The 25,025-nt window shown below is 36.2% G+C and overlaps 1 long non-coding RNA gene across 4 annotated transcripts in view; it reads left to right on the top strand.

Annotated features, from left to right (window-relative positions):
• The window catches only part of LOC132342945 (uncharacterized), a 530,795-nt gene that overhangs the window by 491,273 nt on the left and 14,497 nt on the right, over positions 1 to 25,025 (top strand). For all 4 annotated transcript variants that reach the window (XR_009491502.1, XR_009491500.1, XR_009491501.1 and 1 more), the window contains one exon: positions 18,473 to 18,584. This is a non-coding gene — a long non-coding RNA (uncharacterized lncRNA). The remainder of the gene's footprint in view (positions 1 to 18,472; positions 18,585 to 25,025) is intronic.

Here is a 25,025-nt window from a genome sequence, read left to right as displayed (position 1 = left end):
TCATTTGCTGTTACAAATACATTTTTTTCTGATTTAGCGTGATAATATTTATATCCTCACTATTCAATTATTTAATTTTATACTAATATGTCTAAATCGCAGAGCAGGGCTTCTAGAAGTATTTAATTCTTATCCTATAAATCTTGCTACAGTTTAAATAATTTAATTAAATAAATGATTAAACAAATGTAAGATAAGAAATTAAATCACTTTATTGTTTTAACTACTTCAGAAGTTTGAATTAATTATGATCTACTAAATAAATACATGCAATAATATATACATGGTAATGAGTTAAACATTTCTGAAGTATATCCTATAGAGTGTCATGGTTAATGTCCAATGAATCATGAAAAAATAAGGAATAGTAATTTCATTGTTCAAAAGCTAAAATATATTTAGAAAAATAAAAGGGAACAATTTAAAAAATGTCACATATTAATTAGGAAATTTTACTAATATAACAATAAAAAAGAAACTAAGGTTGCTGAGATTTTAGAACCTTTGTAGCTACATCAAATTTCCATCTTACATTATATGATCAGAGAAGGCAATGGCAACCCACTCCAGTACTCTTGCCTGGAAAATCCCATGGATGGAGGAGCCTGGTAGGCTGCAGTCCATGGGGTCGCTAAGAGTCGGACACGACTGAGCGACTTCACTTTCACTCTTCACTTTCATGCATTGGAGAAGGAAATGGCAACCCACTCCAGTGTTCTTGCCTGGAGAATCCCAGGGACAGGGGAGCCTGGTGGTCTGCCGTCTATGGGGTCGCACAGAGTTGGACACGACTGAAGTGACTTAGCAGCAGCAGCAGCTAAGATACATCATCATATAATAGCTGTGAAGCTGTCCTGGTACCTTTCCTAAAAGTTAACATTTCTTAAGGGGATTCTTTTCAAAGAGCAACCATAATGTAGGTAATTCTTGCTAATTTAAAGACCATCTACAATCTATATATGAATATAATAAAGATGTCTTGAAGGTGTCATTGTCATAAAAATACATATATCTGGATGTCAGACCTTTAATCAAATCTTTATTATCTGGTAGTAGCTTACCAGTTTTCAAATAAGCTATATTAAAAAATAATAATAGTAGATATTAGATTATTTAAAAAATTGTGAATTGCTACAAATCAATGAAACCGTCTGCATATTAGAAGGCCTTTGTTGTATGGAACATAGAATAGGTAATATAATGTCACTTAGTGTTTGCTGCGCACCTTCCAACTTTGCCTTCACAAGTCTACTCCACTGTCAGATTTTCCTTTGGCAAAAGTTTTCTCATGGCTAACTGGATGGTGAAAGCTAAGGTGAGTCCTTGACTACAGAAATCTTTAATCACAGTCAGGGTTCTGAAGGTAGGGGGCGTTTTGTGAAGAAGAGAGCTAATAATTTGGAATTTTCCAGATTTTATGTCTCAATCAAATATTTGTAATGCAGAGATCAGTTCGGAAACCAAAAACAGTAGCAGCTACTTTAACGGATACTGTTTTTCAGTTGCCAAGTCACATCCGACTGTGACACCATGGACTGCAGCACAGCAGACTTCTCTGTCTTTCACTGTTTCTCAGAGTTTGTTCAGACTCATGTCCACTGATTCAGTGTTGCCATCCAATTATCTCATGCTCTGCTGCCCTTTTCTCCTCAATATTTCACAGTATCAGGATCTTTACCAATGAGTGGGCTCCTCACATCAGGTGGCCAAACACTGGAGCCTTTGTTTCAGCCTCAATCCTTCCAATGAATTACAGAGTTGATTTCCTTTAAAACCGACTGGTTTGACTCTTTGCTGTCCAAGGGACTCTCAAGAGTCTTCTTTAACACCACAACTTGAAAGCACCAGTTCTTTGGTGCTCAGTCTGCTTTATGGTCCAACAACTCTCACATCTGTACATGACTACTGGAAAACCATAGCTTTGACTATACAGCCCTTTGTTGGCAGAGTGATGTCTCTGCTTTTATTTATTTATTTTTTTATTTTACTAATCAGCTGAGATTTATTTCACAATCCCAGTAAACAACAGCAAAAAATAATACAACTTGGAGGAAGCTGGAGGGTGCAGCCCTGGCTTTTTTTTTTTTTTTTTTTAAATTTTATTTTATTTTTAAACTTCACATAATTGTATTAGTTTTGCCAAATATCAAAATGAATCTGCCACAGGTATACATGTGTTCCCCATCCTGAACCCTCCTCCCTCCTCCCTCCCTTTACCATCCCTCTGGGTCGTCCCAGTGCACCAGCCCCAAGCATCCAGTACCGTGCATCGAACCTGGACTGGCAACTCGTTTCTTACATGATATTTTACATGTTTCAATGTCATTCTCCCAAATCTTCCCACCCTCTCCCTCTCCCACAGAGTCCATAAGACTGTTCTATACACCAGTGTCTCTTTTGCTGTCTCGTACACAGGGTTATTGTTATCATCTTTCTAAATTCCATATATATGCGTTAGTATACTGTATTTATGTTTTTCCTTCTGGCTTACTTCACTCTGTATAATAGGCTCCAGTTTCATCCACCTCATTAGAACTGATTCAAATGTATTCTTTTTAATGGCTGAGTAATACTCCATTGTGTATATGTACCACTGCTTTCTTATCCATTCATCTGCTGATGGACATCTAGGTTGCTTCCATGTCCTGGCTATTATAAACAGTGCTGCGATGAACATTGGGGTACACGTGTCTCTTTCCCTTCTGGTTTCCTCAGTGTGTATGCCCAGCAGTGGGATTGCTGGATCATAAGGCAGTTCTATTTCCAGTTTTTTAAGGAATCTCCACACTGTTCTCCATAGTGGCTGTACTAGTTTGCATTCCCACCAACAGTGTAAGAGGGTTCCCTTTTCTCCACACCCTCTCCAGCATTTATTATTTGTAGACTTTTGGATCACAGCCATTCTGACTGGTGTGAAATGGTACCTCATAGTGGTTTTGATTTGCTTTTAAATATTCTATGTTTGTCATCACTTTTCTTCCAAGGAGCAAGCGTCTTTTAAATTTATGGCTGCAGTCACCATCTGCAGTGATTTTGGAGCCCAAGAAAATAAAATTTGCTACTGTTTCCACTTTTTTTCCCCATCTATTTGTCATGAAGTGATGGGACCAGATTCCATGATCTTAGTTTTTTGAATGTTGAGCTTTAAGCCAGCTTTTTCACTCTCCTCTTTCACCTTTATCAAGAGGCTCTTTAGTTCCTCTTCACTTTCTGCCATTTGAGTGGTATCATCAGCATATCATCTGTGATTATTGATATTTCTCCTGCAATCTTGATTCCAGCTTGTGCTTCATCCAGTCTGGCATTTCTCATGATATATTCTGCATATAAGTTAAATAAGCAAGGTGACAATATATAGCCTTGATGTGCTCCTTTCCCAATTTTGAACCAGTCTATTGTTCCATGTCTAGTTCTAACTGTTGCTTCTTGACCTGCATACAGGTTTCTCAGGAGACAGGAAAGGTGGTCTGGTATTTCTGTCTCTTTGAGAATTTTCCAGTTTGTTGTGATCCACACAGTCAAAGGTATTAGCATAATCAATAAAACAGAAGTAGATGTTTTTCTGGAATTGCCTTGCTTTCACTATGATCAAATGGATGTTGGCAATTTGATCTCTGGTGCTTCTGCCTTTTCTATATCCATCTGGAAGTCCTCAAACTGCTGAAGTCTATCTTGAAGGAGTAATCATTTTTATAATGTATTTTATTGAAGTGTAATTGATTTACAATGTTGTGTTAATTTCTGCTGTATAACAGTGATTCATTATACACACACATTCTTTTTCATATTCTTTTCCATGATGGTTTATCATAGGATATTTAATATATGGTTCCCTGTGCTCTACAGTAGGAACTTTTTGCTTATCCAGCCTATATATAATAGCTTACATCTACTAACCCCAAACTCACAGTTCATTCCCTCTATACCCCTGTCCCTCTTGGCAACCACAAGTGTGTTTTCTATGTCTGTGAATCTATTTCTGCTTAGTAGATAAATTCATTTCTGTCATATTTTTGATTCCACATATAAGTGATATCATGTGGTATTTGTCTTTGTCTTTCTTTTTTGGTTTAGTATGATAATACTTAGGTCCATACATGTTGCTACAAATGACATTGTTTCATTTCTTTTTATGGCAGAATCGTTTCCATTGCATATATATATATATACCACATTATTTTTATCCATTCATTTTTCATTGGAGGTTTAGGCTGTTTTCATGACTTGGCTATTGTGAATAGTGCAGCTATGAAGATAGGGGTGCATGCAACTTTTTTGAATTATAGATTTATCTACATATATGCCAATGAGTGGGATTGGTAGTTCATATGGCAACTCTATTTTTAGTTTTTTGAGGAACCTCCATAGAGTTTTCTATAGTGGCTGCACGAATTTACATTCCCAACAACAGTGTAAGAGGGTTCTCTTTTCTCCACACCCTCTCCAGCATTTGCTATTTGCAGACTTTTTAATGGTGGCCATTCTGACTGGTGTGGTAGGTACCTCACTGCAGTTTTCATTTGCATTCCTCTAATAATTAGTGATGTCAAGCATCTTTTCATGTTATCTATCACCCATCTGCAGATACTAATCATTTGTTTATTTCTCATTGTAAACTTTATGGGATATTTAGTATTCACATGTACATTGGAAAATAGAGACTTAAATTCAGTGCCCTATCTCTTTTCATTCTGGATTTATTGAATAATATTTTGCCAGAGCTCTAAATGACGTGGCATATAAACTCTGACCCTGGACATGGCCAGGATCTTGACTAGCTTCACAGTTGCATATCTTGCCTGTCTTTAGATTCTAAATTTAGATTTGATTTGATCAATCCTATATGCCTTTTTACTCAATATTCAGTTGAAAAGAGATAGAAGGAAAAATAAAATGCTAAGTAATTCTATTGTCATTATAAAGGTGTGCCAAAAAAAACTGTATAAAATCTCAGATTTTACCATACTTGTAAGCTACTATATTAGACTGCCACAGTATTCATGAATGTTGGCAGGACAACATGAGAACACTGGATCAGAGATGAAGGATTTTTTTATTCAATGGCTCAACAAGCAGAATGTTAATCAGTATACTTGTGTCCATCCCCCTTTTGTCAAATCCCATGGAAGTGTTACAATTGGACTCAGATGGATATCTACACATAAAGTTGGTTACATATTAGGGAACCCTGATCTTTTGTAAGAGACAGTGAGCATTCCTGCATTTGTTCAGAGGGAGACACTTTCTATCCTCCAATGCAGAAACTGCAGAGGAAAAAAAAAATAGTACTTCACTTAGAAAGCGTGTAGAAAATTGTCTTCCAAAAGAATGAAAAATATGCTATTATTTGAAAATTATTGACTCCTGTCCCTCATCTTGTTTATATCACCATTTCTATCTCCTATTCTTCCATGAATATCAATTTATAGATTAAGAGAAATGCAATTTACAGCATGGATTTTTAGGAATTCAGAAAAATGATAGTAAATTTTACAAAGAGATGCAAGGAAAATATGGTCATTAGGGTGTGAGGAAACCAAAGTACTTTACCTACTATTGTAATAAAAACTGCTGGCCAGAAATTCTAAAGGATAAAGATTTTGAAGACTTGAGTACTTAAAATAGACTAGTTTATTATATTTTATATCTGTGCACCTAAATTTATACATTAATGTGTATTTGAACAGATATAGTAACTTATAATTTGTTCTTACATGCTTGATATAAACTTGTTATGTCAAAATTAAAAATAATTGCTTAATTTTTAAGAGCTTTCATTTGTCACAAAAATTAGAGAAAACTCCTTGATTAAATGTCTGTATCATATGAATAAATGAAAAAGCCATTGGATATTTCAGAACTTAACCTAATAATTATTTCAAAGTTCTAATTCAAAATTGTAAGGAAAATATTTGAGTAAGTTATATAATCTTAGTAATTTGACCATTATACTATCATTTTTCTTTCTTCTTTTTTTTGAAAGTAAGGGTTCCTACTTTTATTAAATAAGAAAAATGATAGTACACCAAATACTATCATTTTTCATTTTCATTTTTTTTTAATTTGAACACAGTTGTGTTAAAACTAGGGCTTCCAAGCTATGACAAACATAGACAGCATATTAAAAAGCAGAGACATTATTTTGTGACAAAGGTCCCTATAGTTGAAGGTATGGTTTTTCCAGTATGTATGGATGTCATGTATGGATGTGAGAGTTGGACAATAAAGAAGACCAAGTGCTGAAGTATTGATGCTTTTGAACTGTGGTGTTGGAGAAGACTCTTGAGAGTCCTGGGGACAGGCAAGGAGATCAAACCAGTCAAGAAAATCAATGCTGAGTATTCATTGGAAGTACTGATGCTGAAGTTGAAGCTCCAGTACTTTTGCCACCTGATGTTAAAAGCTGACTCATTGGAAAAGACTCTGATGCTGGGAAAGATTGAAGGCAGGAGGAGAAGGGGACAACAGAGGACGAGATGGTTGGATGGCATCACCGACTTAATGGACATGAGTTTGAGCAAGCTCCGGGAGTTGGCGATGGACAGGGAGGCCTGGCATGCTGCAGTCCATGGGGTCGCAAAGAGTTGGACACGACTGAGCGACTGAGCAACAGCAAGGTGGCACTAGTGGTAAAGAGCCCACCTGCTAATACAGGAGATGCAAGACATACGGGTTGGATCCCTGGGTGGGAAAGACTCCCTGGAGTAGCGAATGCAGGCCACTTCAGTATTCTTGCCTGAGGAATTTCATGGACAGAGGAGCCTGGCAGGCTACAGTCCATGGGGCCACAAAGAGTTGGCCACACCTAAGTACAGCACAGCATACAATGTTAGATGAAGCAATTGTGGTTAATTCTAATAAAAATCACAGAAAGACATTATCATACATAATAGTGAATAAATTTTTGGGATTTCTAAAAGGAGTTCGTCAAGGCTGTATATTGTCACCCTGTTTATTTAACTTATATGCAGAGTACATCATGAGAAACGCTGGACTGGAAGAAACACAAGCTGGAATCAAGATTGTGGGGAGAAATAGCAATAATCTCAGATATGCAGATGACACCACCCTTATGGCAGAAAGTGAAGAGGAACTCAAAAGCCTCTTGATGAAAGTGAAAGTGGAGAGTGAAAAAGTTGGCTTAAAGCTCAACATTCAGAAAACGAAGATCATGGCATCCGGTCCCACCACTTCATGGGAAATAGATGGGGAAACAGTGGAAACAGTGTCAGACCTTATTTTTCTGGGCTCCAAAATCACTACAGATGGTGACTGCAGCCATGAAATTAAAAGACACTTACTCCTTGGAAGGAAATTTATGACCAACCTAGATAGCATATTCAAAAGCAGAGACATTACTTTGCCAACAAAGGTTCGTCTAGTCAAGGCTACGGTTTTTCCAGTGGTCATGTATGGATGTGAGAGTTGGACTGTGAAGAAGGCTGAGCACCAAAGAATTGATGCTTTTGAACTGTGGTGTTGGAGAAGACTCTTGAGAGTCCCTAGGACTGCAAGGAGATCCAACCAGTCCATTCTGAAGGAGATCAGCCCTGGGATTTCTTTGGAAGAAATAATGCTAAAGCTGAAACTCCAGTACTTTGGCCACCTCATGGGAAGAGTTGACTCATTGGAAAAGACCCTGATGCTGGGAGGAATTGGGGGCAGGAGGAGAAGGGGATGACAGAGGATGAGATGGCTGGATGGCATCACCGACTCAATGCACATGAGTTTGAGTCAACTCTGGGAGTTGGTGATGGACAGGGAGGCCTGGCGTGCTGCGATTCATGGGGTTGCAAAGAGTCAGACACGACTGAGCGACTGATCTGATCTGATAACCTTCTGAACTAATGAAATAATTAGAAATTAAAAGTGTTATTTGAAATTGATAAATAAGTTGTGAAAATGAAGCTGTTAGAAGCTCTAAAATTTGACAGAATACTTTTATACCTTTGAAAGAAGGCGACTGATACAAAAGCAAGGGCCAAAATGGAATCAAGCTTAATACTGGTATTATTAGTCTCTAAAATATTCTTCACTAATGTAGGAAGAAATTACAAGATTATTTTACTTTGTTTCAACAAGTTCTGCCATTAATAGATATTTTCATTATTTTAATGTCATTATTTATCACTTTGAATTGGTATGTGAGAAAGTTATATTACTGAGAAAGAACTCAAGAATGGATATTGAAAGACAAATCTGCCTTACTTTGATTCTAAGCTCGCTCAGATGCTCATGTACACCTTTCATTCCATAATAAGGTTAAACTAGTCCCCTTCCTTAAGGGAACAATCTAATGTTCCATATGAGTATGAAATCTAGATGAAAGATTAAGATTTCTTTGTTTATTGTTCTATACTTTGAGCATTGATTTGGCTAATTTTGATTTATCAAATTATAAACTCAGAAGCACATTTCTTCCTAACATAGCCAGTGCATGATAGTGAAGTTATAGGTTCACCATCATAAACTATCCCATTTGGAAAAGAAATTAAAAAACACATAGATTTAGTGATACATACCAATTATTATATCCTATTACCAGGAATAATAAAGATTACCTGATCAGAGACAGTGGAGAAGGCAATGGCACCCCACTCCAGTACTCTTGCCTGGAAAATCCCTTGGGCAGAGGAGCCTGGTGGGCTGCAATCTGTGGGGTTGTGAAGAGTCAGACACCACTGAGTGACTTCACTTTCACTTTTCACTTTCATGCATTGGAGAAGGAAATGGCAACCCACTCCAGTCTTCTTGCCTGGAGAATCCCAGGGACAGGGGAGCCTGGTGGGCTGCCGTCTATGGAGTCGCACAGAGTCGAACACGACTGAAGTGATTTAACAGCTGCAGCAGATCAGAGACAGAGTAGGTTTCTTAATTAGTCCATCTAGCCAACTTTTATTTTGCTTTCTAAAGGAACTACTTTCTCATTGCCCTCACCATTCTTGCTTCTGAACTTTTAAGTGATTCAATATTTTTTTTTTTCAATGTCCAAACTGAGGTCACTCCCTATTCAAGATTACTTCATGATTCATGAGTTATTGGAGCTACAGCTATTCACAGCAATGTTTACATATGCCATGTTAGAAGGATGACCCTCCAAGATATCCAAGCCCTGATCCCTAGATTCTGTCACTATGGTTGTTGCGGCTGCTACTGCTGCTAAGTCGCTTCAGTTGTGTCTGACTCTGTGTGACCCCATAGATGGTAGCCCACCAGGCTCTCCCATCCCTAGGATTCTCCAGGCAGTAACACTGGAGTGGGTTGCCATTTCCTTCTCCAATGCATGAAAGTGAAAAGTGAAAGTTCAGAAGTGTTAGGTTATGAACCTTAAAATAGGGAGATTATTATGGTTTATCTGATGGGTTTAGTATAATCACATGAATCCTTAACATCAGAGAAGTTTTGAAGAGATATAGCAAGAGAGAATGAGAGAGAGTTTAGAGGCATAAGAGAGATTTAACCTACGAGACCTAGAGGAACGAAATGGAAAACATGAGAAGGAATGTGGGAAGCCTCTAGGAGTACAGCTGGTTCCAAGCTCACAGTCTTAAGGAAATAAGCACCTCAGTTCTACAATTTCAACAAAATTCAGCCAATAGCCTGAACTGCTAGGAGGCAGATATTCTTCTACAGCCTCCAGCAGAAATGCAATGCCACCAAAGCCTTGACTTCTGCCACTCACACTTGGGATCTTATAGGCACCACCAGTAAAATAAAAAAATAAAAATAAAAACAACGTTGTTTCAACCTGTTTGGTTTGTGGTAATTTATTAGGCCAACAATAGAAAATTAATGAATCTGTAGAATCTTTTCCTGTCTAAGCATTATAAAGGGAATACTGGGTATGTGGAGCCTGGACATGACTTTCTTCCCCTACCCTCTTCTGCCAAATCTAGATTCTTTGCCACCCCTGAGCTAAGTGGTGCAATGCTTACCGAATATTGAGAAGGTCTGAGAACTCAAGATAATGGGTATCCTTTTAAAGAGTGATGGAGGAGATGAGAAATTATCTAGAATGTGTCATGAAAGTCCAAAGATTTACTGGAATAAAGAGGTTCCTAGAAGAAGCTTTTGTGAGGAGGATTATTAAGGTCTGGGAGGAATGCTATAGCCTTTAGGGAGAGTGTCAAAATGCCTAAAAGGAGCCAAAAGAACAAGCTCAAATTCCCAAAATACTGAGAGAAAGGTTAGGATCAGAGGGAAAGTTGGGGGGACAGGTTGGGTCTCCTCTAAACAGAGATTGGGAAAGACCATAAGGGGAAAATTTTGCTTCACAGGGGCTAGCACTTTGCCCTTAATCCACAGATTCATGGTATAGCAAATCTTTTTGTTGTTTACATCTTAATTATGCCCCACATATAGATATGAGCCCAAGTAAAGCCAGTGTAGCAGTGGTGGTGATGCTTAGTCATGTCCAGCTCTTTGAAACCCTGTAGACTGTAGCCCGCCTGGCTCCTTTGTAAATGGAATTTTCCAGGCAAGAATACCAGAGTGGCTTGCCATTCCTTATTCCAGGGGATCTTCCCAACCCAGGGATTGAATCTGGGTCTTTTGCATCTCCTGCATTGGCGGGCAGATTCTTGACTACTGTGCAACCTGGGAAGCCCAATAAACCCATAAATAAATGCATAAATAAGTATTTAAGTAACTTTTCTTCTGATAGCCTCCATATGTAGAAAAGAATCAGGGTGAATAATCAAATGTGTGCCTAGTAGTGCAGAATTACTAGGGAAAAAAGGATGAAATCTTGAATTACAAAGACAAAAGACAACAGCAAAAAAGTTGCAATTAAACCCCTAGTGGCATCATTATAAAGTCCTCTGGGGGCATAAAAATACACTAGTCAAATCTAGAAAATTGAATTTATGAAATAAAGGAGAATGTAATCTGGATTGAAAACTGAATTAATACCTTAGAAGATCAGATGTAAGAAATATTTCAAAGCACAGACAAGTTAAAAAAAAAAGTAGACACTGTAAAATTCATAGAATAAATCTGAGAGACAGAATGTGAGCAATAGGTTCTACTGAAGGAGAAAAGGGAACAGGAAGGAGAGGAAGCAAATGTATCAGAAAAAAATTTTTTTAATGAAAAAGGTCTTAATTTGCAGATTTAAAAGGTCACCTAAGTTATAGGCTTCATTGAAGGAAGGCTGCACTGAAGAAAAAGAAATCAATGACACTCATAGGCATATCCTAGCAAATGAGCAAGAGAAGATATCTTACAAGTTTTCAGAAAATTAAAGCAAAGAACAAGGCTATGTACAAATGGGGAAAAAAATCAGACCATTGTTGAACTTTGCACCCCCAGCGGTACAGGTAGGAGGATGTGATTGTTTATAAACTGGTGAAGGAAAATGACTGCAACTTGAGAATTATTTAACCAGGGGAAAAGTCATTCACCAGTTAAAGGGAAATAGAACTGTGCAAGAAATCAAAGATAGTTCTTGAAAATAAAAGGCAAAAATACTTGCAGGTAATCTACATAGCACAGAATAGAAATTCTTTAGAGAACACTCCACTGATATCAGTTCCAACCAAAACAGGACACAGTAAAATTTATTCTTAGAGGAAAATGTATATGGATTAATTACCCACTGCTGTATGTATGAAATTATCCCCCAAACTTACCTTCTGAAAAATTCCCCTAATTTCTTTAAGTAAGACAGGCCTTGGATACAAAGTTTGGTTCAGAGTCTTCTATGAAATTGCTGTTACATGTCACCCAGGGATGAAGCTATATGAAGGCTTGATTGGAGTTAGAGGATTTACTTCCAAGGTGGCTGTCTCACATGGCTGACAAACTGTACTGACTTTTGTCAAAAGGGCTCAGTTTCTCTTTGTTACCATCTTTCCACTGGGCAGCTTGAGGCCTCCTGTCAAAAAAGTCATCAAAGGAAGTTAAATTCATATTGCTAACTGAAAGAAGATAATCTGAAAATGCTTCCAACTCTACGACATTATGAACTCTGAAGACAGTAAAAAGATCAGGGGTTGACAGAAGCTGAAGGGAGTGAGGGAGGGAAGTATGAATAAGTGGAGCAGAGGGTATTTTTAGGGCAGTGAAAGTATCTTGTATGGTACCCTAATGATGATTAAATGTTATTATTGTTCAGTCGCTAAGTCGTCTTGACTCATTGCGACCCCATGGACTACAGCATGCCAGGCTTCCCTGTATTCTCCAGCTCATGTCCATTGAGTCAGGGATACTATCCAACTATCTCATCCTCTGTTGCCCCCTTTTCCTCTTGCCTTCAATCTTTCCCAGAATCAAGATCTTTTCCAATGAGCTGGCACCTTGCATCAGGTGGCCAAGGTACTGGAGCTTCAGCTTCAGCATCAGGCCTTCCAATGATTATTCAGAGATTGGTTTCCTTTAGGATTGACTGGTTTATCTCCTTGCTGTCCAAGGGACTCTTAAAAGTCTTCTCCAGCACCACAGGTTGAAAGCATCAATTCTTTGGTGCTCAACCTTCTTTATGGTCCAACTCTCACATCTATACATGACTACTAAAAAAATCATACCTTGACTATATGGACCTTTGTTTGCAAAGTAATGTATTTGCTTTTAAATATGCTGTCTAGGTTTGTATTAACTTTTCTTCCAAGGAGCAAGAATCTTTTAATTTCGTGGCTGTAATCACTGACTGCAATGATTTTGGAGCCTGAGAAAATAAAATTTCAATGTTTCCACTTTTTTCCCTATTTATTTGCCATGATGTGATGTGACTGGATGCAATGATCTTTGTTTTTTGAATGTTGAGTTTAAGCCAGCTTTTTCACTCTCTTCTTTTACCATCTTCAAGAGGCTTGTTAGTTCCTCTTCATTTTCTGCCATAAAAGCTATACAGTCTGCATATCTGATATTTCTGTCAGCAATCTTGATTCCAGCTTATGAGTCATCCAGCCCGGTATTTCACATGATGTACTAGTATTGAATATAAGTTAAATAAGCAGGGTGATAATACATAGTTTTGACATACTCCTCTCCTGATTTTGAACCAGTCCTTTGTTCCATATGTGGTTCTAACTGTTGCTTCTTGACCTGCATGCAGATTTCTCAGGACACAGGTACTGTGGTCTGGTATTCTCATCTCTTTAAGAATTTCCCAGTTTGTAGTGACCCACATAGTCAAAGGCTTTAGTGTAGTCAATGAAGCAAAAGTAGATTTTTTTTTTTTGAAATTGCCTTGCTTTTTTTTGATTCAATGGATGTTGGCAATTTGAACTTTGGTTCCTCTGCCTTTTCGAAATCCAACTTGTACATCTAGAAGTTCTCAGTTCAAGTACTGTTGAAGCTTAGCTTGAAAGATTTTGAGCACTGTCTTGTTATCATTGTATGGTAATTTGAACATTCTTTGAATGGCCTTTCTTTGGAATGGGTATGAAAACTGACATTTACCAGACCTGTGGCCTTTGCTGTTTTCCAAATTTGCTGGTATATTGAGTGCAACACTTTAACAGCATCATCTTTTAGGATGTACATTGTCTAAACCTGTAGACTGTACAACACAAAACATGAGGCCTAAAGGTAAACTATGGATTTCTTTAATAAAAATATATGAGTTATCATCAGTTATAACAAATATACTATACTGATTCAAGATAGTAATAATAAGTGAAACTCTAGGGGGACAAGGGGAGTGTTGGGAAGGAGAGCGGGGATATATGGGAACTCTGTACCCACATCTCAATTTTTCTGTAAACCAAACACTGTTCTAAAAGCAATCTATTAAATTGGAAACCTAGAGAGAAAGACAGCTTCCCAGGTGGCACAGTGGTAATGAATTCATCTGCCAATGCAGGATATTCAAGAGACATAGATTTAATCCTTGGGTCAGGAAGATCCCCTGGAGTAAGAAATGGCAACCCACTCTGGTATTCTTCCCTGGAAAATTCCATGGACAGTGGAACCTGGTGAAATACAGTCCATGGGGTCGCAAAGACTCAGATGCAGCTGAGCATACACATACATGCAATATAAACTTAATTTTAGTAGATTAGACATGTACAGTGTTTATTTTTCTCCCACTACAAGAAGTCTGGACATTGCAGTCTAGGCCTGGAATAGTAAATCAACAGTGTCAGGTAGTCTCAGATTCCTTCTGTCTTTTCTTTTGATCTTTAATATTTTATTTTTGTCTTCAGGCTCCCCAGATGCATTCCTAGGCATTAGAGCTACATACCAAAAGTTAATGCAGAATGCAGCATCCTCCATTTGAAGTTTTATCTTTATAATAGGAAACAGAACATTCTAATAAGGCCACATTTATTTCATTCCTCTTCGAATGATAGTATTCTGTTCATCAATAGTCTTAGTACTTCTTATACTCATCAGCTATTTGCAATAACATATAGCATCAGTTCTCAGGGGTTTACACCAAGAAACATTTATTTCTCCTTGGTATTAAATGTTGATGGCTGTTGGCTGTTTATCTCTTGCATGTATCTTTTTCATACTTGGAATTAGGTAAGAATAGCAAACTGCATTTTTCACATGCTATTCTCAAGGCAGAGGGAAAGAGCAATTGGTAGTAACTTTGAGTGTCTCTTAAAGTTTTTGCTCAGACATAACATACATCACTGGAGAAGGCAGTGGTGATCCGCTCCAGTACTCTTGCCTAGAAAATCTTATGGACGAGGAGCCTGGAAGGCTGCAGTCCATGGGGTCGCTGAGAGTTGGACACAACTGAGAGACTTCACTTTCACTTTTTACTTTCATGCATTGGAGAAGGAAATGGTAACCCACTCCAGTGTTCTTGCCTGGAGAATCCCAGGGATGAGGGAACCTGGTGGTCTGCCGTCTATGGGGTCGTATAGAGTCGGTCACGACTGAAGTGACTTAGCAGCAGCAGCAGCAACATACATCACACATGTTCATGGCTAATGGATTAAGGTGAGTAACATGGATAAGCCTGATGCTTAGTATATTTCATCACCAGGGAGCTGCTGTAAGTCACATGGCAATGGATAGAGCTGTATAATCCTCTTAGAGGAAATGAAAAAAATAGCTGGGAATGATAATTTTCCCCATCAGTATAAGTCTATAATTAGGAGACAATTTACTATAGTAAATACAATAGAATTGGCTTTGGAGTCGAACCTGATTCAATTCTGTCTGGCTCTGTTGATGTAGATTGTCTCCAAGCCTTAGCTTTCTTATTGATAAAATATGTTAATATCTGTGATAAATGTTCTATTATAAAGCATTTATGTTTTAAATTGCCTTTAAAATGACTGGTGAATAGTAGCTGCCCAACAATTTGTTATCATTTCTGAGACAATATGAAAATAATGAATCAATTTTTCAATGGAAATCTCAACCAACTTGCTGAGACTTTGATAGATATAGACACTCTAAAAATTATCTGGATTTTCATTGTATACTTTGTTTAGACAGGAAAGGGTGAAGCTTTGGCATTTCTGTGTGAGACTGGAAATGAAATGCAGTATAAGCACATTATGTTAAATTTTTTAAAAAACTGAATATTTTACGCACTCATATTTGGCCTAACACAAGTATGTATATAGCTTATGAATTTTCATGAAATGACTTTATTTCAAGAATTTAAAGACTTATTTTTTTTCAGATTGTGAAAAATCAGTTAAATATATTATTGTATCTCATTATTCTCTGATCTTGCAGAAGATATCCAAAACATATTTATAAATCTAAGAAAAAGATGTTATTGATTATTTAGGATTTTATCCCATTTACTCACCTCCATGATAACAAACCTCTATAGCTTTTCAAAGTACTCTTAAACAATTTTTGATAAAAATGAGATGAAATAATTTTGTAGCTTCAGATTTTAGAAAGGAAGTAGACTGTTGATATGTTATCTTTTAAGTTTCTTTATGGGTTAGTCTATTTGCCTTAGCCCACTTTTTTGACATAGTTTCTTTAATTGACAAAAGTGTTTTAAGAAAATATACTGAGATTGGATTAAATCTTTGATCAGAATTCTTTTTATCATTGTTAATTTTTCACTCTGTGGTACAAATATCTCTTATTCTCCTATTTTTGCAATTCATTAGATCTCCAAAGCTTTCCCTTTCCTTTCCCAGTACAATGATTTAAAATTCCAGATGTATGCAGTCCTAATTATCTATCCAAACATATCTAGCTTATCATATTAGCATTGAAAGTGAAATGTAGAATTTTAAATGAGTACAATTTTTTTCCTAAGAATGTAAATCTCTCGACTATTTAGATACTGACTTGTGAACATGTTTATAATACACATTATATATAATTATAGAAAAAAACATTTGGTAGAACAAAGCTGACTTCATATCATAATGAACATCCCAAGGTCCCCAAAGTAGCTATTGTATTTGATTGTCAAGGATACTTTCTCATTTTGTTTCTTCTAAGAAGAGATCCAATTGTCGAACTGTAGGTATAGATGTGTGTTCTAGGTTTGGCCAATTGTAGGACCTCAGTTTCTAGGGAATGATAAATATCCTAGAGGTAAGCCTCAAACACAAACTTCTCAGATTACTATGCAGACATTGGAAAAAGAATATTTATTCCTCCTTGGATTGCCTTGCTGAGGGAAGTGTGTCCCAAACCTTTGGCAGTTGACTATATCCTGGTTCAAATCTTTGAGGCCTGGAACTTGCTGCACTGCTTTAGATTTTGTGAATTCCTTTCCAATGAAGAGAAGCAATATATTTCTCTTTATTGCTTAAGCTGATTCTCTGTCATTTGTAACCAGTGTATTCATTTTCCAAGTAGAGTAGGAGTCCTTACTTTGATAAATTAAAATTAAAAAAAAGATGTATTTTAGAACATAAAGTGTCTCTCTTACTTTTGAGAAATTGAGAATGCTTGTGTTTTAGACCTGGTCAGGGCAAACACTGATGCATTTGTGACATGTGACACTGCTGTGCTTTGCATTGTGATGAGTAGAGGATGGGTAGTCTCTGAATTCTTAAAAGGAAATATTTTATTGTTTAACTGAGAAGAATATAATGTAGTAAGGCTGTGTCGTAGACTAACTTACACTTATTCAGGTATACCTGTCTCTCCACTTCTTCAGGTATACCAGTGATGAAACAGGTAAGAAGGAAGGAAGGGAAGAAGGGAGAAAGAAGATGAGAAATGGATTAAAAGAGGTGCTTTGTGATTTGTGTGTGTGTGTCCAAAAAAGTTAACCTAGAGGGAAGCAAGGATATGGTTAATCCAGGAAGTTTTACAAATTCTGAACATTTTGTCTTACTGTTCTGTCTTTTCTGCTCCCTTTCTCTTTTATGGGATAAAATATACTTTAATATTTATTTGGTATATTTAAAAGCATTACTAAGCAGGGCTGCATTCTCAGTTAAATTGAAGATGAAATTTTAAGAAATTAAAAAGGATAATTTTGACTTTGCCTTATGGACTTCCCTGGTGGCTCAGACGGTAAAGCGTCTGTCTACAATGCAGGAGACCCGAGTTCGATCCCTGGGTGGGGAAGATCTGCTGCAGAAGGAAATGGCAATCTACTCCAGTACTCTTGCCTGGAAAATCCCATAGACAGAGGAGCCTGGTAGGCAACAGTCCATGGGGTTGCAGAGTCACACACGACTGAGCGACTTCACTTATTAATTATAAAATATGAACTATGACTTCACTATTTCTAAAGTTATGTAAGTTTTCTGAGTCCATGTTAAAAGAAAGCATGGAGAAGAAAAGGAGTGGAAGTAAAAGTATGGAAAAGAAACATTAGATTTTGTTTGACTGAATTTAGATACATTTTAATTAGGCATTGTTCACTCACAGCAGAGAAGGCTTGGTGAGAGGTTTCTTTTATTATGTGCCAGAGTGGAGAAGACATCTAACAATGAATTCATTGAGAAATAATTAAGTTGTGGCAATTCAATTAAAGTGTTCACTATTGCTTAATAAGAGTTAATATTTAAGAAAAAAGTATTTTGTTTTTTTTTTTCCTAATGATTATTTTCATCTAGTGTTTGCTTTCCAGTCAATGGGGGAGAAGGGGGGTGAATAAACAGATTAGCTACATGCTATACTGTTTAAAGCTTTCCTGGATTGCTAAATTGTAAAAAATCTTTAAAAGTTTTTAGCAAAATTATGTTTAAATAAAGCTTCTCATAAAATATAAAGATGAGTAATAATTTCTCTATTTTTTAAAAAACTTACTATGAAAAATTTCAGACCTTCACTAGAGAAGTAGTAAAATTAACTATCATGAAGACATGACCCAACTTAACAATTATGAACATTGTGTCAGGAGGAAGAGAGAGCAGAGAAGTGGCGCACCTGGCCTAATGAGAGTCACAGTCATTAGAGACAATTTGATCCATTTTTAGGACTGCTCTTGAGTACTGGTAAAGAGTTAAGATCAAGAGAAGGCTAGAGACTAGGATTTTAGGTACAGTGGTATTTATCATGAAAAAAAGTATCAATTAGTCATTTAGGATGCAGTGACCTAATTCATAGTATTATTTTTTGTCTCTGACCTTAGATACCAATCATTGTGAAAGTTACCAGCAGGGAAGAGAGTAAAGCAGTAATTTCAATGGGAACTCAGAGAACAACAGTCATTAATTACAGAACATCATATGAAAGAGAGAACGGTAAAAGAATATCATTTCCATACTTTTCCCCTTCTCTTGCTTGTCCTAAAGGTGTTTTTCTTTTTCTTTTTCCCAAGCTTGAATAGCAATTTTGAATTGTATTAGAGAATCTGGGTTATAAAAAGATTTTGCTTAAGCTTATTAAACTGTAAAACTACTTGAATACTGATATCTTCTCCAATTTTCCATCTGAAAATCTAAAAGGCAGATCTTGCACTAAGAAAAATGAGTAAGATGACTGATTGAAACGAGCACACAGTTCCCAGACCTAGAGAGTCTGTGGATGGCCTTAAAATATATGCTAAATGCCTGCACTAAGGCTTTTTATCATCTCTGCTTCTTGGTCTATGCCGTTCACTCTCTGTGCTGTGCTTCTTGCACACAACAGCTCTGTTCAAGTGACAGCATAAAAACGTTAGAGACTGTTCAACTCTGAGGAAAGTTATGATTCTCCAAACAGCCTCAGTTATGTTGGTGTAAAGACATTACAAGGAATTATCATTTATTTGGGTCTCTAGATTGTCTTCTGAAAAATTTAGGTACTACATTTTATATTATGATTTTAAAATGATTAAGATTCTATATTAGTATGCCAGGCACTATTCCAGGTATTTTATATTTAATAACTTATTCAATACTCATATCAATCCTATAAGTATAATACTATCATTTTTTCCCTTGTATCAATAATGAAACATTCTGAAGCACAGGAGTGTTAATTATTTCCAAAGAGTACATAATTAGTAAGTGGCTGAGCAGAGATTCAAATTCAGGAAGTCTGGCTATAGTCCCTATGCCATAAGCACTTGCCTGCAAAAATAAACTTAAAGAAGCACAAAATGGAACAGACAATTGGAAATTTAAAACATTTTCAGTTGATCATAATTTATATATATCACCATTGGCTTTTAATTTTTTTTGGCATTTTTCAAAATTTCTGAGGTAGTTAAATACCGATTTAATTTTTATTTTTAGCCTATTTTTACAATTTATTTTTTCTTGAAATATAGTTGGATCACAGTGCTGTTTTAATTACTGCTGTACAGCAAAGTTGCTCATATTTATATATATAAGTTATACAATCATTTTTATGTTCTTTTCCGTTATGGTTTAACATTGAATATAGTTCACTATGCTGCATAGTAGGACCTTATTGTTTATCCGTTCTATATATACCACTTTCCATCTGCTGATGCCAAACTCCCAACCCAACCCTGCCCCAGCCCTCACACCCTTGGCAATCATCAGTCTATATTCTGTGTCCTTGATTCTATTTCTGTTTCATAGATTAGGTTCATTTGGCTTTTAATTGTCCTTAACTTCAAGGTAGTAAGACTGGGAACTAAAATTTGTAAATATAAAAATTTATGGCTTTTTCTGTTTCGGTGAGGAGAGTATGCTTTATTTTATAATTTATAAAAAGCTTATAAAATATTTTATAATTTATAAATTTTTTTAAACCTATCAGAACAATACTAGAAAGACATTAAAAAATAATGAATTTAAAGAAAATGAATTCAATAATTTCTTCCTTTGGGGTCTTCAAAAAATAAAAACATAAATGCCAAGTAAGATTTCATAGAAAAAAATACTAGAATCGGGATCAGGTGAAGTGGAATTTTTCAAAGATTTATTTATTGGTTTATGTATTTGCGGTTGTGCTGGGTCTTCATTGCTGTGCATGGGCTTTCTTTAGCTGCAGTGAACGGGGGCTACTCTGCTGTGATGCAGGGGCTTCTATTGTGGTGGCTTCTCTTGTTGCAGGGGCCTTTCTGGTGGCTCAGACGGTAAAGAATCTGGCCGCAATGCAAGAGACCTGGGTTCGATCCGTGGGTTGGGAAGATCCCCTGGAGAAAGGAATGGCAACCCACTGCAGTATTCTTGCCTGGAGAATCCCATGGACAGAGCAACCTTGGGCACTACAGTCCATGGGGTTACAAAGAGTGGAACATGACTTAGTGATTAAACAACATAGGTAAGACCATTAGCTGAGTAGTCTAAAAAACAGTTGCGTCTTGAAGGAAGTTTTTCAAACTCTAATTCCATTGTTTTTGTCACTGTACCTAAGAATGAAATAAGGAGAATAAACCTGAAAGGAGTCATTTAGATAAAACTAAGATAAAAATGCGGAGAAGGCAATGGCACCCCACTCCAGTACTCTTGCCTGGAAAATCCCATGGACGGAGGAGCCTGGTGGGCTGCAGTCCCATGGGGTCGCTAAGAGTCGGACACGACTGAGCGACTTCACTTTTACTTTTCACCTTCATGCATTGGAGAAGGAAATGGCAACCCACTCCAGTGTTCTTGCCTAGAGAATCCCAGGGACGGGGGAGCCTGGTGGGCTGCCGTCTATGGGGTCGCACAGAGTCGGACACAACTGAAGTGACAGCAGCAGTAGCAGCAAGATTAAAATGTAAGTGCTAAACAGTATTTTTTCCCTCCGAGTAGACAAATTCAACTCAATTTCAGAAATTCTTTCATTTTTCGTAATTATCAAATAATTTTGTCAATTAACATGAAATCAAAGGGTTACCAATCGACTTACTCAGCTACATAACAATACGTACAAAGCATTCCTGATGCTTAGTTTGAACTGTACAGGCGATAGGAAAAGAAGGAAAATTAACCTTTGGTACATATTTCCTCTGTTCCAGAGACTGTGTGATTAACTTTTTCTGTTCTTTTATTTAATCCTCACAATGTAGGTAATATGTACATTTTTAGATGAAGAAAGTAAGGCTTTGTAGAAAGCAGGCATTCTAATGCAGTCCGTCTGGCTTCAGAGCCAGATAGATTCAACTACACTTTTTCTAAGGGGCAGAAAATGTTTAGTGGTGGTTTCCCTGTGGAGGAAATGAATTGCAGGCTTAGGATACCATGAGATTCTTTTGCCCTGCCAACCAGTAGTTAGAGTGCCCTGCTGGGGAAGTTGAAGCAATTTTCTTCTGCCTGATAGGTCCCTACATTTTATTATTATTTTTAAACAGTTGCTATTGAGGTCAAGTTTGAACTACTCCTGATATGATTGTTTCTCTGCTTCTGCATCTTGTCTGTGGCTGCCTTTATTGTTGACTGTCCAGGCTTGTGAATGATTGGTTTTTATGTTCTAAGTACTCATAATCTAGGTCTTCCTGCTCTTGCTCCAAAGTTTATTTTGCTTCAAATACTGTTTTAGAACTTTAACTTTCCAGATAGAAACAGTTGATGAAAAAATCTAATTTTGCTAACATGACTTTATTGATTTAAAAAAGTTGTTGCCAATATTTTGGACCAAAAAATGTATATCTATATCACTGTTTTAAATGGCATTTACTTGATTACCAATAAAGCTGAGCAACTTGCCTATTTATTTTCCAACATTACTTCTTTTTCAAATTGCATTATTTTATTCATATTCTAAAATTAATTTGTAAACTCTACATAGCAAAGAAATCTGTATTCTGAGATGTGATGCATATCTTTTCTCATAATCTGTTATTTGTCTTTTAAGTTTGTTTATAATATATTTTGTCAATGAATAATTTAAGATTTATGAGATTTATAATATCAATAGTTTACTTTCTGGATTCCCATTTTTCTATTTTAAGAATAAATGACAATGTAATTCAAATGTTCTTTTATTTATTATTAAATTGAAATATTTACTCATAGTAATATAGTATTTTCCCTAATCTCTAGCTAATTTTAATTTTTTTAAAGTAAACTATCTTGTTCCAATAAAATAAAAATTTATTTTAAAATTATGACCTTAGTTTCCTTATATCAAAGGATATATTCCCATATACTTCCCTCTATTTCTGGTTGCTAGTCTGTTCTAGCTACTTCTCTATTCTAGTGGTCATAAGCAGTGTGAGTGCGCATATGCATGGATTCATGTAGTATAGTGAAGACAGAGATCTTATAATAATATTCACTTCATTAGGAGAATTTGCAGCTATAAATCCCTCAAAAACATTGCTTTATCTGTTTTTGTATTTTATATTTTCATTATAATTTTGTTTCAGACATTAAAAAATTTCTATTGTGGTTTCTAATTTGACCCAGGGATTCTTTATAAGTATGTTTTAATTCCTTTATAAATCATTTTAATTTGGTCTGTTTGGTGAGAGAAATCAAATTCTGTGTGATTTTAATTCTTTTAAATATATTGGAGCATGGATTATGGCTTAGCATATAGTCTGTCTAGATGAATTTTATGCATACTTAAAAGTATGTGTATTCTACAGATGCCATCTATAATATTCTATCAATATTAATTAGTCCAACCTGATGGATAGTGCCCATTTTAGTGTATTGATTTTCTATATTTTTCTAGTCATTCTATCAGTTGCTGAGAGAAGGATGTTAAAATCTACTATTTTGCGGATTTATCTATTTCATTCATTTAGTCTGTCAACTTTTGTTTTTAGGAGTTTTGAAGATTTGTTATTAGATACATAAACATATATGATTTTCATGTCCTTGAATTAACCTTTTACCACAAAATATTTAATTTTGGTATGTTCTTTGTCTTGAAACCTATTTTATCTGGTGTTAATTTAACCACTCCAGTGCTCTTATGCATTCTATTTGCATGTATAGTGTTTTTCTATCAATTTCCTTCTACCTTCGTCTTTATATTTAAACTCTTACAGACAACACAGAATTGAAACCTGCTATTTTTTATTTCTGATAATCACTGCTTTTCAAGTTGGAATGATTAGACAATGTAAAATTTAACTGTTGTTATGTTCTGACTTCAGTCTACCATTTATTTTACTGTTTATTGTTTGTCCCTCTATTTTTTGTTTCTCTGATCCTATTTCTGCCTTCTTTGCTGCTGCTGCTGCTGCTGCTAAGTCACTTCAGTCGTGTCCGACTCTGTGCGACCCCATAGACAGCAGCCCACCAGGCTCCCCCGTCCCTGGCATTCTCCAGGCAAGAAAATTGGAGTGGGTTGCCATTTCCTTCTCCAATGCATGAAAGTGAAAAGTGAAAGGGAAGTCGCTCAGTCGTGTCCAACTCTTAGCGACCGCATGGACTATAGCCCACCAGGCTCCTCCATCCATGGGATTTTCCAGGCAAGAGTACTGGAGTGGGGTGCCGTTGCCTTCTCTGTCTGCCTTCTTTAGAGCTAGTCAAATATTTGAGACTTTTCTTTAATCTATTGACTTTTTAGATAAATCTCTTTGAATTATATTCTTAGTGTTTGAGATACATCCTTAATTTTTTTCCAACCTACTTGGAATTATTGTAATATTGTATCACTTCTCATAAAATATATGCTTGCAACCATACTTCCCCATGCCCTCTTTATATTATTTTTGACATATATATTGCATCTACAGACATTATAAGCCCCATGCTATGATGCCATAATTTTGGCTTTCAAAACTTGTATACATTTTAAGGATACTGAGTAAATTTTTTAATATTTGTTTTCAAACTTACAATACCTGGTTGTATTTATTTCTTCCCTCAAATGCATATTCCCGTCTGATATAAATTCACTTCACTCTGAGAATTCATTTGCATTTCTTGTGAAGCTTACTTGCTGGTGACAGATATCTTAATTTTTTCATATCTTTTTTTCATATTTTACTTTTATTTCACCATCATTCTTAGACAGTTTAGACAGTTTCTTCCATTATTTTGAATGTGTCATCAACTATCTGTCATCTTCCTCTTTAGATAATGTGCTGTTTTTCTCTAGCTGCTTTCAAGATTTCTCTCTTTATATTTGGTTTTCAGCAATTTGACTATAATATGTGTATGTGTCCTTTTCTTTGTATTTGCATTTTATCATAATTGAAGTTTATTGAACTTCTTGAGTCATATATTTATGTCTCTCACCAAAATTCAGGTTTTATTAGACATTGTTTCTTCAAAAGAAAAAAAAAATTTCTACTCCTTTCTCTCTTCTCCTTCTGGAACTCCAGTTACATTTTTGTTAAACCTGTTGATATAGTCCTGTGGGCCCTTAGTACCTTTTCATTTTAGAACAGTGTATTTTCCCTACCTCACAGTTTCTGTTGATCAATGTGCCAGCTTGCATGCCTTAAAAAAAAAATCTCCACTCTGATATTGTGATCATCCTCTGAATTTTGCAAATTGATATTATATGTTTGTTTCATAATTTCATGTGGTTCATTTTCATAATTTCTGTTTCTCAGCTGAGATTTCCCATGTGTTCATTATGAGCATATATTGCTCTAGTCTTTGAACACAATTATGGTATGTGCCTATTTTAACATCTTGGTCATCTCAGAGTCGGTCCTTTTTCTTACATTCTCCTTTTTCTTCCTAAGCCTAGAGATCTGAACTGTCTCCGGAATATTGTGATATTTTGGGAAATTCAGGATTCTGTTTCTAAAGAGTAGTGGTATTTGCTTTATTAAACAATGATGGTAGTTGAACTTGTGCCTCTCCTGCACTTGGTGGCAGAAGAAATCTCTGGTTAGT

Source organism: Bos taurus, chromosome 2 (genome assembly GCF_002263795.3).
Source record: "Bos taurus isolate L1 Dominette 01449 registration number 42190680 breed Hereford chromosome 2, ARS-UCD2.0, whole genome shotgun sequence".
In the NCBI taxonomy this organism is placed as follows: Eukaryota; Metazoa; Chordata; class Mammalia; order Artiodactyla; family Bovidae; genus Bos; species Bos taurus.
The sequence above is the reverse complement of the archived record's forward strand: the minus strand, read 5'-3'. Positions and strand labels throughout refer to the sequence as shown.